The sequence below is a fragment of the Capsicum annuum genome, chromosome 8 (genome assembly GCF_002878395.1).
Source record: "Capsicum annuum cultivar UCD-10X-F1 chromosome 8, UCD10Xv1.1, whole genome shotgun sequence".
Classification (NCBI taxonomy): domain Eukaryota; kingdom Viridiplantae; phylum Streptophyta; class Magnoliopsida; order Solanales; family Solanaceae; genus Capsicum; species Capsicum annuum.
In genome coordinates this window covers 25593708-25606064 of record NC_061118.1, presented here as the reverse complement: position 1 = coordinate 25606064, position 12357 = coordinate 25593708, and positions in this window count along the sequence as shown.

The window sequence follows — 12357 nt, the reverse complement described above, 5'->3', positions numbered from 1 at the left end:
TTGATCATACGCGTTGATCGTAATTTTTCATAACACAAGTTTATATCATGGACATTTCTTTGATTACTTGCTATTTTCAAAATATTAATGTCACAATGCACGATATGTGTCCTTTAATGAATACGTATTTGTATTGCACGATATGTGTCCTTTAATGAATACGTATTTGTATTTTATATATTAGCTAGTCACAAATTACCCACTGACATTGAAAATAAGTGTCCTTAATTTTTTACCGTCGCTTTCTCTATGAGCAATTCTTCAAAGTCAAAAGTGTTGTCTTAAAGTAAAATTTGTTAAACTGAAGCTTCTTACCATGGAGTAAGCAAGGTTAAAATTTGAAATCACCCACCTTCAAATTCATTATTATGAATTACCCCTTAATATCTCTATCTCTATTATATTAAAAATGTTAAGGTCCTTATAATTGGCGTTTACCCATTTTACCCTTTATTAAAAGTCCCCCTTCAAATAAAATCGTCTTTTTGCAAAGGAGAAGATGGTCAAAAGCCCCCCCAACCTTTACCCCAAATCCCCCGCAAAGTACAGTATGTAGTTGGAATTTGGGGTAAAGGTTGGAGGGCTTTTGGCCATTTTCTCTTTTGCAAAGTCCTATATTAAGTATTTATATTTAAAATCACGTTCATTGTTGAGCCCAAAAATGGTAAATTCACATAGTTATTTTGAAAGTCCTATATATGGGAATCTTCTCAAATTAAATTTGGACAATCCTATATTAATTATTCACGTTCATTGTTGAACCCACAAATGAAAAATTCACATAGTAATCATTCTCTAATTAAATTTGGACAATCCTACATCACATAGTTATTTTGCAAAGTTCTATATTATATATTATACATGCCTAAAACGACAAAATCTTTCTCTATTTGAATTTTTGGATTGTTTTACTCTATTTCAAACATTTTATACCCAAAAATGGCAAATCCACATAGTAATCCTTCTCTAATTAAATTTGGACAATCCTATATTATATAGTTATTTTGCAAAGTCCTATGTTAGATATTATGCATGGCTAAAACGGCGAAATCCTTCTCTAATATAAATGGCAAAATCCTTCTATTCTATTTCAAGTAGGTATATGTTTGGTCCTGTATTCAACCCAAAAAAAAAACTCTTTCTACACAATCCTTCTCTAATTAAATTAGGACAAGCCCTTCTATAAATATGATTGTAGTTTGCTATTTTCTTCGTCTCCTCCTTTTTCGCTCTTACTCTGGTGTTGTTTTCTGCATCACGATCAAACTATTTCCTGCATCACCATTAATTTCTCCTCGGGTCTTTTTGAATATAATTTCTTCAACAATTCTCCTTTTCACTTACGTTTGCTTCTGCTATATTGCTTGTAATGTTATTAATTAATTTCAACACAATATTAATTGTTATGTCAGCTTAAAAACTATTTTTTTTTGTTTGTTTGGGTTTTACTGCTTTATTTTATTTTATGTCTTTAAGTTACTTGACTTACTATCGCTTGCACTCTTAATTCATCTAATTTTTCTATACCTTTTTGTGTCTATTTAGTCTCTTCGCTTTTTCCCTCTAACATTCTTCTCCTACTATTTTGTTAATCTACCAACAAGATTCACATATTCAGGTAAAATCATCTTGTATCATATAATACCTTTAGTTATAAAATTATTTTTTTTACTGTTATCACAACTTTGCTTTTTAAGGATATTATTGCAAGGGACTCAAATATTGAATCAGTGGATTCAATGACTGTAATTACCGAATTAACTGATTCAATTATCGAAGTTGTGCCTCTTAACACAGTGAAGCTCAATGATCGCACCTCCATAATAAAAATCTTGGTGATAAGATCTCAATCAACAAAAGAATTTACTCGATTAACAAGTGGTACTCGAAATACTTTCACATTCGTCGATGAAGAGGTACTTAATTCTTCAACCACTCTACTTATTTATAGCTAATGTTCTATTATTCTACTTATCAAGAACATCTAAAGTATCAAATCAAGTCATGTCAGTTTTGGTTACTTAAATAGACTACTCTGATTCCCTATTATCTTAATACCTACCTACTCTTTATTAATTTTCTATTTGTAAGTTCTATTATTTGTTCATATTTTTTTTCTTTTTCTTTTTCTTTTCAGGGCACAAAAATTAATGTCATCCTTTTCAATGGGCATATTAAAATATGAAAAAAACTTTTACATCAAGGCAATTTTTTCTATATCATGAACAACCGCATTAGTCCTCCCAATCCTAATTTTCTTTCGGTCAATAAGGACATTGAGGTTGGATTCCTTGGTGGCACTATAATTCAAGAATGCAAAAGTCCCTTCTCTACATTATGTTTTTTGAACAATTTTGATTCTTTCGAAGATGAAAAGCTTCATACTGCAGGAACAATTTTGGGTAATTTTCTTAGATTCTGTTAACTAATCTACTATTTATTATAAGTTCAATATTTATTTCTATTTATCTAATAAATCATACTTAATATTTTATAGATATTGTTGGAATCATCGTGTCTTCTAAGCTCTTCACAAAAGACAAAAAACGTAGAGAGCTGGTACTTATAAATGAGAAGTATGTTTAACTTCTTTTTAAAAAACGTCATTTTTCATTTTACTGTTCGCTTACTTCAGTGCAAATTTTAAAATTTAACATTATTTTTTCATCAAAAATTCAGGCGTGATCGAAAAACTATAACATTGTGAGGCAAATTCTCAGAAATAGATGATGAAATCCTGTAAAATCTCGATGAAGAAGAAATTTTTATCGCATTCTGTGATGTTAAGACTAATCTATTCCTAGGTACTATCTTACAAGTTGTGTTTATCTCAAATTCTTGATCTTTTTTTGAATTTTTTATTAAAATAAATCTTTGCAGGTAATTTTGAAATAGTATATGGATAATTTTGCAGGTAAATTTGAATGTTTATCAGTAGTATGTGGATAAATTCAACTTTTGAAAAAGCAATCTCTCTTCAAAAATGGTACTATACATTCTCATATTCAAAATAATGAATAGTATAATATAGTTATTTTACTTCACTGCCTAAATAACATGCATGGCTTCTTTGAAGAAGAAGAAGAAACACACAGATATTACTATGTTGTCATCTTTACAAATTAAATTAGCTCAAGAACTGAAAATTGGATATATAGCACGTGGCTCGTTCGATTATAATGAGGTACTATTTCTCACCTACCTAATGAAATTTCATACGTGCTCCAAAAGTCTTAATCCTTGCCTTTTCTATTTTTCTATGTCTAGGTTAAATATTGTAAATTTACTACGAAGATCGCAACCTTCTTAAATGCAAATGAATCATACTATGCATCTTGCAACAATTGCTACAAAAAGTAAACTTTTTCATACTATTCAAAAATGTTCTAGTTGTCTTGGGGGAAAAATACTTTATGAGGACAGGTAATACGCATGAAAAGTTTCATATTACTTCTTTTAGAATTAATAAATAAGTTAATCATTTACTTTTTGTTTATTCTGCAGGTTTCGCCTAATACTTGACGTGTTTGCTAACCAAGAGCATTGTACTATTACATTATTTGAAGCCACAAGATACTTGACTGGTTGCAATATTATAACGTATAAATAATCAATATTAGAAAAGATCATATTATACTCTCCTTTTACATTTATCATATATTTTACTACAGTGCCTTTCCACCGCTAACTTATCTTTTTTTTAATTAATACATTATTTTCTTTATACAGAAAGAAGAATCCTCCTTTTATCGTAACTTGCTCCTAAGTATTAACAAAGAATACACATTTCTTATCAAAATTAAAGCAAGAAATGAAGGAGATCGAATAGGAAGACGCTTTTATTGTAGATGAAGAACAATCAGTTGAAAAGTCTATTCCATTGACATACTAGATGAAAAAATCACCTCAGAAACAAAGACAAAAAACAACATTGGTGACACTACCACAGAAAAGGATCAAGCTTGATAAGGATCAGTGATGCTATTTTCTCAAAAAAGTAAAAGCTCAAATATTTTGAGCACAGATAGTTATTGATTAGTTATGATAAGGTTAAATAGATTTAGAATCTAGATAGTTATTGGTTATTTAAGTTTTTATTTTTTTAACAATAAGCAACTTTTGTTGGCATATCAAATAATATTGATCATTTACTTCTAATTTGATCTACTCATACAATATCTGTTTTTGTTTATTTTTAATACATTATTAATTAATTATTATTCTATGTCGCAAGATATATATTCATTAAACACATGGCACGAGGTACCTATAAAATTAATTTAACACATTATATTTTAATATTTTTTTGTGTGACCCATTTTAATTAGAAAAAAAATTATTTTAACTATATAGACCAAGACAAAGTTGTTCAAACCATTCAAAAGGTTAATAACTATACTGCTCCAACTAGAACAAATTTAAATGTTGAAATCGACAATACTCATGAACTAGAAACTTCAGGTACTTCCTTACCATTGAAATCTACTTGTTCACTTTAATATTCAAAAACAATCACCACATTGTTGTCCATAATGACTTATTCATTTATTATATTTATTTTTAGTTTATAGCAGATCGTAGCTTTCTAAAAAAAACTATACTCTAATGTATAAGAGCATAATCAAATCAGAATGACTAACCTGTAAATTTGTAGGAAATATGAAATACAGTATATGCAACATATTAGTTTACACCAGCTATTCCTTAATTATGTTTTCATTTGTAGATCGTCTTACTATTTGTTGTTAAACTGAGGAAATTGTATAAAATTTTACTAAGAAAAAATCATAAATGTATTATAATTGTATATAAATCATAACTGAAGTTAAATCACAAAGTAGAATATAGAATTTTTCTTGAACATTCATTAGTTTTTATATATACCTAGGTTCATCTTTCAAGTTGGTCATTTCAGAGTGTCAATAGGATTTCAGAAAACCTGTCTAACATTAGCAATTCTTAAAAGAATTAAGGCCATAATATTATTTTGTTTGTTGCCCATGCAAAATTTCAAATTTAATATTAAGCTTAAATGTGAGCCACATACCGTATAAAAAATTCCATACATGAAGTATCCAATAGCTAACATGTGCATCTCAAGTTGCAAAACATCTTCTAGCATTGGTTCGTGATCTTCTTTAATCATATAAATCCCTTGCCTGCATATTTGTCTCACCAGCAAGTCTTACGAGTTTGGCCAAGCCTGCTTGAAAAGATGTATCTAAGTGTAAATATATCAACATATGAACTCAAAACATTTGGTTAAGAATGAATGTATTATATTCATTCTACTCAACAATTTTTATATTAAAAAATCACTAAGATGATCATAATTATCTCAGAAAAAAAAAACTAAAAAACAACCTTTGGTGATGCATAATGGTATGATCAATGGCACATGTCAAATTTAAATGATCGTAGCTATCATCAGTTAGTCACTAATGTGGATAAATTTGTATAATTAGGGGTTGTTTGGTCCACCGGATAAGGAAAATAAATTATTGTAGCTATAATCAATTAGAAACATGTGTGATAAAGGTGTTAACTAATCTCCAGATTAGCTTATTTCACCATTTATACTAAAATGATGAAGTTACCATCCCATATTAAGATTGGTATATAAAATAGTCTATACTCATGAGATATCCTTACTTATTCAAGTCAGTGTACCAACCGACCCCTTAGAGTTGTAGTAACTTGAGAATGACAAGATAAAAATATCATGGCTAGAGCAATATGAAACTAATGATATCATAAACGAAAAAACTAAATAGTTGAAAGGCACATTACAACAAGGAGAATAAACTGACCAGCAAATGTCTGTGTAGAGTTCCACTGCCAAAACTAAATAAGGTCACCCCTCCTTTTAAGTTCTTTCTCTCATTGACATAAACCACTTGTAGAGGCATCATAAGCCACGGGAAGAACTCCTTCAAACAAACACAGAATTTAGTCCCACTTTGAATTGGAGCTTTTGGATCGATACCCAATTCAATCCAAAATGCCTGCAAAGTTGATTTGGTACATAATAAGACCATTAATCTCATTTAGTGATCACACACATAAAGATAAGCAAATCAATATTTTTGTAAAAATACCTGAATATCACCAAACCTCCAATTTTGAATTAGTCAAACCTGCCTGAAAAGATACATCCATGTGTAAATATATCAACATATGAATAAATAGAAAAATAAATCATAGTAGAATAAATGTGCAATACACAAAAATGATTATTCAATATCTTTGAGCAGACAACTTATCATCATTTAGAATCACATAGGTAAAATTTTAAAACAGAATTTCAATGATCACCTTGCCAAAGTTTTATATAAAGGATAGGATAGCAAACTTGAAAGAACTTTCTGTAAATTTAGTATCAAGTCAATCCCATCTTTCAAGAGAAGAACAACATCCTATATATACAAAAAATTTAACAGATATAAAAATCATAACTCCAATGTATTCATCCTAAGAAAGCCATAACTCAAATTTACAATGAACACTAATTTATTGAATTGATTTTTAACAACTAGCATATATGCAAACATCCATTTGGAGAAAGAGGGAGATTTTTTCAGCATTTCAAAAAAATTTAATCGTGTTTCATATTTAGCCAATTTAATTCCAGAATCATGCAAGCAAACAAACCACATGCTGTATTTATGTTTTTTATCAACAAAATCAGCAAACTGTGTAACTCCAAGAAATTACTTTCTTTTCTTTATATTTATTAACTAATGCTCCTCATAGATAATCCACTTGCCATACTTAAACAATTCCCCCCTCCTCTTTCCCTGTAACCTAAAAAATTATAGAAAAATTAAAAAAATATGAGCATAGAACATAACTATTATCATGATTTAGATGAACTCGAGATAGATAAATTGATAATTAAAATTAAGTGTCAAATTATTTGAAAAAGGTTATTGGTTGATTATAACACTTACTAAAATAATAATTATTCAAATTCTAATTATCTAACTTAAGTATATCCTGATCTTTTCCCATTTTTATGTGTAAAAACTGAAACAAGTATTGTTTATTTCTATTTGTAGCAGACAAAAGGATTGAATCCACAAAAGATATAGATGTCGAAGAAAGAAGACCAATTAAAAAAGAAAAATAAATTGGTTCCCGAAAACTCTATCCGAAAAGTGTAATATTAAAAGTAATGCAGTACCTGTTTATTCATTATAGTTACTTCTACTCTATTTGTTCAATATTTATCATTTATTATGTTTTATAACATATAACTACATAACTTTAGGTTAAGTTGACTATATACCAGCAATATTGACTCTTCATGGGTTGGAAAATATTCCTAAATGCATATATTGTAATGCTATGAGATTTGAACATGAAACTCCAATATTTTTTTGTGATGGTGAATCAATCAAACTTGCAAATACTAACATTTTAGCTCAACTATATGTGTTATTTTTCTCAGATTCTGAAGTAGCAAAAGAATTTTACAAACACATTAGAGGATATATGTAACACCTCAATTTTCTGAACTGGAATGCTACACGGTGCTCATGACCCCGAAGGACCACAAGCTAACCCATGACTGATATCTGTACCTATATACTACATAATATATCATAAAATACGGAAATATGAACATGAAAGGCCATAAGGTTCGAACTGAATAAACGTCTGATAACAAAATGTCTGAAAAAAGGTATAACAATACCAAAACAAGTCATAAATACTGAAAATAATGAGATCTGCATATCTAATCTGACATCTAGTATGAAAGCCTCTAACTGAATTGAATAAGGAGTTGAAGGAACATATCTCCAACTAACTCCATTTAGCAATTGAATAGTAAATGTAGCAATAATCATATCGTCCTCGAATGAGAAGGACTCACTGCAAACTCTGAACACTGAAATGCTACTGCTGATCTGGAGCTCGTGCCTCTGAACCTATGGTGTAACATAAGAGAAAGCACCATAGCGCAAATACGTCAGTACGTCTAAATGTACTGAGTATACGAGTGAGGTAGGCTAAATGCAAAGGGTTATATGCATGAACAATGCTGACTAATATAAATGTGAGAATACATACATGCATACATAACTGTAACTGAACTCGTGGAGATACTGACTACTGAGTTTGAATGCTGACAACATGAGTGTATTGATACTGAGATACTGAATAGATGAACAACTATTTTTGACAGTTTGAATTATGAAGAATTGGTCTAGTTGACTGTGTCTAACAGTCCTGAAGCTGAATACTGATATCATGAATTCTGATAACTGATATGACTGATACATGAGTTCAAAAAACTGATATAATTGATATAACCGTGATGATTGGCCTAACCAATATAACTGATATTGAGCAACTATATCTGACAGTCTAAGTTCTGATAGAACTATCTGAGTTCTATTTTATATGGAGTAACTGAATTTGAGATCAGTCCTATCTAGCGAGTGATCTTTAAACCTAATTATTCTGATACTATTTAACTATTGTTAAGATCAGTCCTATCTAATGGGTGATCTTGAAGTCTATTTATAATGATAAGGATTGATTGTCTCTAACAGTACTAAATCTGTACTACTGAACTGAGTTGACTGTATCTGACAGTCTTGAATCTGTAACTGAAACTGTGGGATGTGTTTATCTAACTGACATGCCCCAAACTAAGCTGACTGGGGCCCAATCTCTGCCCTGACTAGAAGGGTGTCAGTACCGCATCACCAGTAAAGACATCTGTTGTGGAGTCAGTCCTAATCTAGCAAGTGACTCCTGGGATCAGTCCTATACATATAAATATACTAACGGGTAACCCCTGAGTATGTCAGTCCTATCTAACGGGTGATATCTCGTACCTACGCTGGCAACGTAGTTCTGGAACTTAGGAATTGCTTCTAGGGATCTCAGTCCTATTCTAGTGGGTGAGTCCCCATCCTTAGGCTCACTCGGTGTTGAATCCTACTCCCATCTGAAATACACTAAACTAAATAACAGAGATGAACTGAATAACTGAACTGACCTGATTAGCTAAATTGATACTAGTGGCATTGTTTAGTAGAGCTAAATTGAGTTTACTGGATTCCGATGACTAACAAAATGTACTAAGTTTTGAGGACTGATTGAGAATACTGAATTTACTGAGATTGACTGTGAGTACTAAAGTTACAGACTAAGTACTGAGATCATTGAGATTACTGAACTATTGAGACTACTGAGATTTTTGAGTTTTCCTGAGTCACATGACTGATTGAATTCTATAGATCATGGCTTAACTGAGTATCGTGATAACATGACATAGCTCTAGGCACACAACTATATTTTTTGGGTACAAGTACCCCCAGGACTCGATGGAAGAAAACTGACACACATGACTGACTTGATTATAAGAGTAGAGTCCATAATCCATAATATCATCAATAAGGGATTTCATACTAAGCATGGTTCTCAACAATCTATTTCATAGAAGGGAATTTCATACTACATGTATATACTTGAATAGATTTCAATATCATGCTCATTACATATTACAACCACAATCCATAATATCATAACTTGGGGAATTTCATGAAGTACATGGGCATTCTACATCTTGTACATGAGTGGGTTTTGCAAGTAAGCATAGCATAATTCCATAAGACTAGTTCATGAGTAATCCAACAGTGTTCACAAGACACATTATCAACATGGATGACATTGAATCATAGAGGCCTATCATGAATCCTTCACTTAGTTCCAATTTAGCTATAATGCATGACTTTTAGTCTCTTAGGTATTTTATCAAACATCTTACATGCACAACTTAGGCATAGGTGTAAATCATATAATTACTCATCATAAATAATCAAACTTACATGTTTTCAACTCATATGATGTCATAGATTTATAATAACACATAAAGATTCTATCTTAGCATCATTCAACACATAAACATGATCAACAATCCATTCATAACATGAAAACCATAATATATAGTTTTAGAAAAAAAAGGGTTCTTGAACTTCATGGACGAAAGGAGTCCATGAATGAACACACGCATACCTTAGAAAGGAAACCTTGATGATTTGCTGGAGAGTTCTTGGATTGGGAAACTTAATTCTAGATTATCTTGGAAAAAGGCTTGAATCTTGCTTTTGAGAGTTGAGTTTGATGGAAACCCTAATCTTGTGGTTAAGAGTATAAGAGAGGGTTTTTGAGATGCTTAACTGAAGAAAAATGGGAAAAATTACACCTCTTTAGGGTTATAAGTCATGGAAGGTGAAGGAAAATACCAAAATACCCTTATGAAATAATTTTTTAGTTGCTGAAAATCATAGCTGACGACCTTCGCGATAGGGCATCACAAATGTGATAATCTATCACGAATGTCGTCACTTAGGGGCTGGTTTATGCCTTAGGCGGACGACCTTCGTGATAGGGCATCACAAATGTGATAAGCTATCATGAATATCGTCATTTAGGATTTAGTTTCTACCTAAGGCTGACGACCTTCGTGATAGGGCGTCACAAATGTGATAAGCTATCAGGAATGTCGTCACACTGTTTTCAGCCTAACATGCTGGAGTAAAATAGGCATAACTTTTTGCTTTGCTATCGGATTTAGGAGAAATTGGTATCATTGGAAATTCAATTCAATTATATATCTGTTGATAGGTCATGATATGAAAAATTCAAAGTATAATGAGGGATATACTCATTTGAAGTTGACTATACCAATATCTTTTTCAAGAATTCAATCGGTAAGGAATGTTTTGATTCTTCTGATAGCTGGGAGTTATTTGAAGCCTTAATATACATCTAACTTACTCATAAAACTATAAAAGAACCATGATGTACTATGCATGATCTTGGTACATGGCTCTAATTTTGGTTTGGATTTTTTGGGGTATTACAATATAACAACATAGTTAAATTTACATCTTTTGGTGTAAAACTCGACAATGAACTGGCATCTTCAAGACAAGGAGTTTATACCTTTAAAGCACAGGGTCAAATATATCATGATCTACCCTCATTAATTACACATGATGATAATCCATGTTATTTTCAAATATACTTTTTTGACACAGAAAATGAGGTATGCAATAGGATTTCAAAACTCAAAGAAGCCAATGTATTTGAAGAAGTAGTAGCGATAATTAGACAAATAATGAATGTCAATCATTATGCGCAATTCTTTCGCCAACTAAAGGATCATTCAAGTTTTCAAAATTTAGAAATTCAAATTTCTTCCAATGCTAAACTAAATCAACGTGTCTATAATAAACCATCAGTTAATCAAGTTATTGAAATTTAGATAGATGGCAACAACCCCAATGTGTTATTTGATCGAGAGATTATTATTCATGAGCATTCAGGCAATATGCATGGTGTTAAACATTATTATGGTTGTTATGACCCACTTCAGTATCCTTTACTTTTTCCAAATAGTGAATCAGGCTGGCACCAAGAAATACGAAAATAACATAAAATAAAATAAAATTCATAGAGAAATGAAGTTGAAAGCTTTAACCAGAATATTTCAATATTTGCGTCTGCTAATAAGGTGTTTGACAATGAGCAAAAAGGTATGATTCTCAAACAAAACTACACAAACACTTATATTTGATTATTTAAAATTCTCATATCAATGTGTCTAAAAAATTTTTGTAGGCGTATGACGAGGAGGTAAACATTGTGTCTCTTGTAGAAAATACTACTGCTATAAACTACAAATACACAAGCGAGATGACACAGTAATTTTATTATGTGGAATGCATCCTCCAATCATTAACCTTCAGTTGCATCCCCCAAATATACAATCAGGTAAACTACTGATATCCATCATTTAGATAATTTAAGTTTATAATGAAACAACATAAACTATATATTCATATCACCTATGGATCATTGTTAATATGCAATAGTTACAAATTTATTATATATTTATACTAGCGAAGAATTCTGGACAAAAACGTATGTTGAAATATGTAATAGTATTTGCAACAAGCAAATGTGCTAAATCTATTACTCTGAACGTAACAATTAGCTTCTACTTTATATCAAGAGAAGTAGTGACAATAAAAATGCAGCAGACATACCTGACATAGTTTATCTGTTAAAAACATTAGCAATGAATAATTTAACTCTTCTGTAGCTGAGATGAAATCCTCTGCTACCTATGTCACAGTTGAAAAAATAAAATTATCCTAATAATATATTAAATGGAGAGATAGAAGAAAGAAAAAGATGCAATGCAGATAGAGATTAGAGAGAAGTTGTGCTTGTACCAATTGGATGATATCCTCTTCTCTTTTATCACGTATACAAAATTTAGATACCGAGAGAATGTTCATATTTTATTTCTGCTTCATAAGGTTCAAGAGAAAA